Here is an 8375-nt window from a genome sequence, read left to right as displayed (position 1 = left end):
ACAAAAGAAGAACCTCTTTTCCAAAGAAACATATCCTTCGACCCATATTGAAGACAAGATACCTTTAATCTGTGAAACCCCATGAGGTCATAGCCTACTAGCAAATTTGCAGCATGTCTGTCTGTCTCTTGTGGAAGCTCCATGGCTTCTCCCTGATTCTGCCTCCTTCCTCCCAGAATTCAGCTTAGTTTTCCCTGCCTATGTAAGTTTTGCCCTATCAACAGGCCAAGGCAGTTTCTTTATTGAACAGTGGTTTTCACAGCATACAGAGGAGAATCCCACATCAAATGCAAAATGGGTTATTGACACAATATCCTTCAGAAAGATCTCAGAAATATCATAAGCTGTTTGTCCATCAATAAATGGCCTACCTAACATAGGATCATGTCATTCTGGTTCATTCATTCTTTTAATTAGCAAATAATAATAATAATAATAATAATAATAATAATAATAATAATAATAATAATAATAATTGATAATAATAATAAATATTGCATTATGATATCTTCTCTGTTTCCATATCTGTGTTGGGGGTTATTTCAATTTCATCTATTATCAACACTGTAATAAAGAACAGAACAGTACAAATATCTCATCGATTAGAATCTTTGCTTTAATTCCTTAAAATAAATATGCAGAAGGGGAATTTCTGGATAATACGGAATTCTAGAAGCTTCCAGGTGATCTTTTACAATGGCTGTAGCAATTTAGACTCCATAAATGATTTATGACTGCATGTGTGCACACATGTGTATTAAAGTAGATGGATTATAAGGCTAGCATCATAAAGTTTATTAATCATAGAAAATTTGAAGAGATATCACCTTATCTACCAAACCTCAAATCCTATAATCCAATTTAGAGTGAAATATAAATCCTTTTTCCAGTTTGATTATCTCTTATGATATGGTTCTTTTTTACCTCTCTGTCAGACCCTGTTTTCACATTCTTTTCATTTCAATTAGAATACACAGGGTGTCCTGCTATTTATAAAATACACCAATTATTGATAACTCTACTTTGTCTTCTTCATCATGCAATTATTTTATGAATAGTTGCACTATTATTTTCAAACATTTCTTATCACAAGCAAGTTATATTCAAATGTCACCTCCTACTTATCTATATCTTACTCAATTGTTTTTAATACATATTATTTTAAAATATACATCTACTCATTTGATTCAATCATCACACTGCTTGTAAATATCAGTAAATCAGACTGCTCTTTGTATTGTTCATTTATTTACCACAGTACCTGCAATCCAATTAATAGCACAGTACATAATATTAAATGCATTTACTTTTGTACATTATATTTCAGTAATGTTATTTTAGATAGTTGAAGTAGTTATGGTAATTTGATTTTAGTGTTCTAACACATTAAACGTGCGAATTTAAATTTTATGTCTCAAAGCATCATGGCAGAATATACTTAGGTTCAGACAATAAGTCTTGAACTTGTTATGATTGTGAGCTATTAATATCAATGCCTGGTGTTGTTTTTGTTTGTGTACTTGCAAATTTTATTTCTTTTCTTTAGTTGAAGATAGATTTTTTTGCACTTAAATTGTATATCCTGATTATAGCATTTCATTATCTTACTTTTCACAGTTCTTCCTCATCTCCCATCCAATCCAGATCTACACATCTCTCTCAATAGAAACAAGATAATGTTTTTGTACACTGGAAAGATTTGCCACTCACATTAGTTTAATAAAATGCTAATTGACCAGTAACCAAGCAGGAAGTATAGGCAGGATTACTAGACTAAGAGTATTCTGGAAATAGCAAAGGCAGAGAGTCAGTCACCAACCGGACATGGAGAAAGCAAGATGAGAATACCTAATGGGAAAAAGTTTCTAGGCCACATAGCTAAACATAGATAAGAATTCTGAGTCAATTTAAGCCATAAGAGTTAGTTAGTTATAAGCCTGAACAATAGGCCAAACAGTCTATTTAAGCCTCTGCGTGATTTTTTTGGGGGGTGACTGAATGGCTGTGGGACTGGGCAGAAAAGAAACTTCTGTCTACATGTGACACCCAACATTCAACAACTACATCAACATAAAACCTGTGGCAGCTTGGGAAGAGATTCCAGACACAAAAGAACAGAGTTAAACACAGCTTTATGGTAATAGCATTGTCTCAGGTGGATTCTTATAGAGGTAATCAGAGGCATAGCTCCTTTAAAAGAGACTACCTGACTCAGTATTATCATGTTAGCATAAAAACCTTGTAGCTCTTTAGAGAGGATCTACCACCAAACACTTAAATGTTGTGTATGAGCAGCCAGCAGCATGCTTCTTGATGGTGGCATGGACCTAAAAACTCTACAGACTTGTCACAATAAACATGGCTACTACCTGTACATCTACCATGAAGCTACACTCTCAGGAAGCTAAGAGTAGGGCAGAGCCAGCCAACAAAGACACAGCTTTAATCCCAGCCATGCTGCTTAGCAGACTAAAGTCTCCATATGCCCAGACCCAAATAATCACCAAAACTCTATTAATTACAACTCTGTTTGACCAATAGCTTAGGCATATTCTTAGCTAGCTCTTACATCTTAAATCAACCCATTTCTATTAATCTATGTATCACTATGAGGCTGTGGCCTACCAGTATGTTTCTGGTATCTTTCTCCTTTGCCAGCCACAAGGAGTCTCTTTGACCCTGCCTTCTTTCTCCCAGCATTTAGTGTAGTTTTGCTGCCTAACTTTGTTATGCCCTATTATAGACCAAAGCAGTTTCTTTGCTAACCAATGATAATAAAACATATTGACAGTATATAGAAGGGAATTCCATATCATCTCCACTTTTCTGTCTAAATAAAAAAGAAGGTTTTATTTTAATATATTAAAATTACCTATAACAAAACAGGCCAAGCAAACATTACAGTTACAATTTTTTTTCATGAACCTAAAGTTTTATATATAATTTATTTTTTACTATAACTTAGGAAAACTACAACTGTCTTCAACCCCATCAAAGACCCCATAAGGATATAATATTACCTAAGTAAACAGGAAATACACTGTAAGTAACTTCCAAAGTTCTAGAATTGACAGAGATATCTTGCTGTCTGGTTAGACAAAGTTCTTTCATAATGTTGTGGCATCTATCTTCAGCTTATAGGCCCATAGTGCCCAAAAGAATTTTTCATAAAACAGGAAATTTGAAAGGCTGTTTTATCTATATTGTCAGCTTGTCAGTTACTAACTTTCTTCTGTGTTTTGAAGAATGTCTGCCAGGCTCTTTCATGAAGCAAAAACCATGAAGGACAATGCCATCTTTTGGAAAGTTTAGCAGTCACTTTTCTGTAGGTCCTGCATGTCCAGTTTATACAGCATACAATGAAGCAGTCCAGACAAGAGCAGTTTCTTGCCCAAATGATTAGCCTTGTCATATTGAAGGCAAGTTACATAATGAGTTTCTTCTTATTCCAACAACCTCTCTGAAATAATTAATACTGCTAGAAGCAGATATGTCTCACTTTCAAAAAAGTCTAAACTCTTAAAACCTTTTAAATGCCATATTCTGTAGGTCTTTGAAGTGTTGAATATTATTTAACATATCTCTGTATATTTAGAAAACCTAACTAAAGTAATTAAAAGGTTGATTATTATAGATGACTGCCTATTTATCAGCATTTCTAAACTATATCTTACATTTTTAAATGAGCTGTATAAACAAGAATATAAACAAACATGTAAAATTAACTTTAAATTAGTATCAATAAACCAAAGTCCATAACAATATAAAGTATTCATCTCTATATCATATGCCCCTTTAAATAAAAACAAATATTTATAAGCAAACATTTTGGGAATCTGGGTGTTATTTTCTCCAAACTTCTTGTTGTTTGTTGGATGAAGTATTTTGAGGGTTCATGGAGACCTTTTTGAAAGTATTGTTCCATCAAACAGAAATCACTTGGAAGGAACCCATAGGTCCTCATCTTCTGTTGTAACAAAACCAGAAATTCTTTTGCAAAACAATGTAACTATAGATTCAAATTTTGAAGTCAAGTTGCCTTTAAAATATATATGTTGGTTTAACTTATCAGCCCCAGAACCAAATGTCTTTGCATTCAAAAAAACTGAAAGAAAAACCAATAATATGCATAATCCAGACTCTCTGTGTATTTTCCATTTTTGCATGTTATTTTTTTACTTTATTACTTTTTAATATTTATTTTATTATCATTACTTCTTTAATCTATGACTGTCTGTACTCTTTCTCCTCTCTCTCTGAAGTCTATGTACATATTTTAAACACACTGTGAGTCATTTAGATGTCTTTTATGTCTGAATCTGTCCTATTGTGTATCTGAAATCCTTTCCTAAGGACATTTTTTTAAAATGGTAAACATGTTTGACTAGGACTAACATTGTGGGTTTTCATGTTGTCTCCACCCAATCAAACATGGCAGAGTTATGTTCACTGCCTTGCAAACCATGCTCACCAACCCAGTTCCAGGGACACAGCAGTTCTATGTTGCCATTAAGTATCTTATAGCACTCTGCCCTAAAACCCCATTTAAGTGCTAGTGAGACTTCCCAAAAGAACCAGCATCATGCATCATCCATCAGCATGAATGAGAAAGGCAGCTCTTAAAGAACCTATGCCTCTGTTTCCAGCAAATAAGCCTATCTGAAAATAATGCAGCTATCAAGAAGCCATGCTTGGCTCTGTTTATGTATGTCTAGAAACCCTCTTTTTGGTTGTTTTTTAAGATTTTGAAGGTCTTATGTGGGCACTATTTTATAAACGGATACTGTGCTTTGGTTTTCTGGGTACCCAGAACTGAATAATCATGTAGAAATTTTGTTAATTACAACACTGTTTTGGTAATAGTTTAGGCATATTCCTGGCTCTTACATCTTAAGTCATCCATTTTTATTAAACTATGTATCACCATGAGGCTATGGCCTACTAGTAGGGTTCTGTCATCTTTCTCTTTGGCAGTTACATGGCATCTCCCTGACTCCACCTTTTTCCTCCCAGCATTCAGTTTAGGTTTTCTGCCTAGCTCTATTCTGTCCTGCCACAGACCAAAAGCTTCTTTACTAACCAATGATAATAGTACATATTTACAACTTACAGATGGGAATACCGCATCACTCATGTGCTCAGAAAAAAGATAGATGTATAAAGCAAGACAGATTCAGACAGGAAAACAGAACTCTAAATAGTTTACAATGCATTTTAAAATATACGTAGGCTTGGGAAAGAAAAGAAAAAGGATAGAAAAAAATCTTAAAAAGAGAAATAGAGTAGCCAGGTGTGGTGACACCCACCATTATTACCAGCACTTGGAGGCAGAGGTAGGCATATCTCTGTGAGTTTGAGGTCATCCTGGTCTGCAGAGTGAGATCCAGGAAAGCGTAAGATACACAGAAAAATCCTATCTCAAAAAAACCAAATAATAATAATAATAATAATAATAATAATAAATTGAGTTAAAAAGTCACATAAAGATGGAAAATAAACAAAGAGTCTGCATACTGTATGTTTTTGTGTTTTCCTTGAATTTTTTGACTGCTGAGGAAGGAACAACAGCTGCTAAAAGACATTGTATTATAAATGTTGCTGGATTATTCCAGCATACATAATTTGAAAATGCTTTGGCTTCAATATTTAAGTCAAAAGCTCTGTTACTTCAGAGAAGAGGTTTTGCTTTTGCTTCCACAGGAAATGAGAGGCTGTGGATTTACTCTGTGTAAAGAAAAAAATCAGATTTGATCCAGGATGACCCCCTGAAAAGTCTCTGATAGAAACTGGTGATCCAACATTTTAGACATCCACTGAAGTTTTCTCTGAGTTCTACATCCAGAACTGTTTCAATAATCTTGGTTGAGATGATCCAGGCTCAGAGAATACTCCAGTCAGGACTTGACCATAATCCTGAATTTTCTTTGGGTCCCCATAAGATTATCAGTGTCTCAATCAACAGGAAGTATCCTAGAAAACTATGCCCACATTTCCAACAAATGTAATATAGATATTTGTTTTTATTTAGGGTGTCGGTTAGAAGTTGTTATGGATAAGGATCAGGAAAAAAGCTAATCAAAGGAGATTGGATTCAGAGTTCTTTTTTTGAAAAGAAAAAGAGGGAATGCTATAGAATAATGCCCTTGTACACTGTAAATATTTGTCACTTACATTAGTTTAATGAAACACTGATTGACCAGTATCCAGTCAGGAAGTACAGTCAGGGTGACTAGACAAAGAGAATTCTGGGAAGAAGAAAGGCAGTCAGGTACCACCCAGACTCAGGGGAAGCAAGATAAGAATGCCTTATTGAGAAAAGGGAGCAAGGCACATGGCTAAACATAGACAATAATTATGGGTGAGTTTGAGTTGTTAGAGTTGGTTAGCAATAAGCCTGAGTAATAACCCAAACAATTTATAATTAATATAAGCCCCTGTATTATTTTGTGTGTGTGTGGGGGGGGGAACTGAATGACTTCAAGACTGGGCAGGACAGAAATTTTTGCCGATATGTGTGTATGAATAAATATAATAAGATAAAACAAAAACTAATGTATTTGAATTAAAAAACAAGCAAACAGAAAGAAAAGAGGTCAAGAGAAGACACTAAAAATCATGGACTCATTTTTTTGTACTTTGTAGAAGTGTTATAAAAAGTACTTAACTGAAGATTATAATATATATGCAAAGGACCTGTATGTTAAGAGAGAGAGAAATAAAAAAATCAAAAATAAAACTAATAAGATTTTTTTTCCCATTAAAACCAAACCAAACCAAACAAAAACCAAAAAAAAAGAAAGGTCTTGTCATGAAATTGTTAGACAATAAACCTCCAAAGATGAAATTGTGTTCATTCTCTTTTGGATATCAAATGCTGACTAAATAGCCTAACCTTAGGAGAAATTTGTTTCCCTAGTGAGAATCCTTTGGAGGAAATAAATTTTTCTCTTACAATTGCTTATCTATTAAAGCTTGTTTCTGGCTTAGGGATGGAGAAATGTATACACTTCTCATTTCACTTCTAGGTCCGCATCTGTTGTAGTCTCCATGAATCCATATATGTGTCCATCATGTTAAGAGGGCCTTGTTTTTTTGGTGTCCTCCATCATGTCTGGAACTTGGTATAGGAGGTCCTTCTGTCTAGGTGTTTCTTTTATTATTATTAAAGATACTGTCTTGGCCTGTGATAGGGCAAAAGAACAGAGTTAGGAAAGGAAAACTAAAGTGATTGCTGGGAGAAAGGAAGCAGGGTTAGAGAGAAGCCATGGAACTGCTGAAGACAGACACTGGGAATTTGCCACAGCCACTTAGCCATCTACAGATTAATGGAAATAGGTTAAATTAATACATAAGAGTTAGCCAATAAGCAGTCCCTAAATAATCACATGTATTAATTAAGACACTGTTTGGCCCATTATCTCTAGCTTGTTATTGGCTAAGTCCTATATTAATTTAACCATTTCTATTAATCTGTATATTGCCATATCACACTGGTTTACCGGCAAAGATTCAGCCATATCTGACTCTGGTGGCTTTATGGCATCTCTCACTCTGCCCTTCTTTCTCCCAGCATTCAGTCCAGTCCTCTCTGCCTACCTATGTTCTGCCTTATCAGGCCAAGATAGTTTCTTTATCCATTATTGATAATCACAGCACACAGAGGGGGCTCCCACATCACCTGGAATCTGCATTTGGCAACAAGAGATGGTCAAGTTTAGACTCTGTTTTTCCCATTACTTATTTAACTCTCCTTTAAATATATGTATTCGGAAACTTCTATTGTGTTAAATTTCCATACTCCCACTCAATGACTTTTAATTTTAACTGCCCATACCTGTATTCCCTCCAGTTCCCTCCTATTTTCTCAACACTTGATCTTCCTGCTCTAGGCTCCTCCTGACATCAGCCCTATTCAATTTTTCTATTCTCAGTTCTCTCTGTTTTCTTTTCTTAATCTATGTCTAACCTCTCTGGTTCTATGGATTGTAGATTGGTTAGAACTGAGTTAACAGCTAATGCACACCTCTAAATGAATGCACATCCTATTTATTTTTCTAGGGGGTTACTTCACTCAAGATAATTTTTTTCTAGCTTTATTCATTTACCTGCAACTTTCAAGTTTTTAAGCAGCTGAGTGCTACTCCATTGTGTAAATATACCACATATTCTCCATCTATTCTTCTATTTAGGGACATCTAGGTTGTTCCCACTTCTGGGCATGATGAACAGAACAGCAAGGACCTTGGCTGAGCCAATGTGTCTTTGGTATGATGAAGCATTCTTGGAATATATGCCTGAGAGTAGTATAGCTGGATATTCGAGTAAATTGGTTCCCATCTTTCCAAGGAACCTCCACACTTATTTCCACAGTGACT

This window comes from Microtus ochrogaster, linkage group LG10, assembly GCF_000317375.1.
Source record: "Microtus ochrogaster isolate Prairie Vole_2 linkage group LG10, MicOch1.0, whole genome shotgun sequence".
NCBI classification, from domain to species: Eukaryota; Metazoa; Chordata; class Mammalia; order Rodentia; family Cricetidae; genus Microtus; species Microtus ochrogaster.
The sequence above is the reverse complement of the archived record's forward strand: the minus strand, read 5'-3'. Positions refer to the sequence as shown.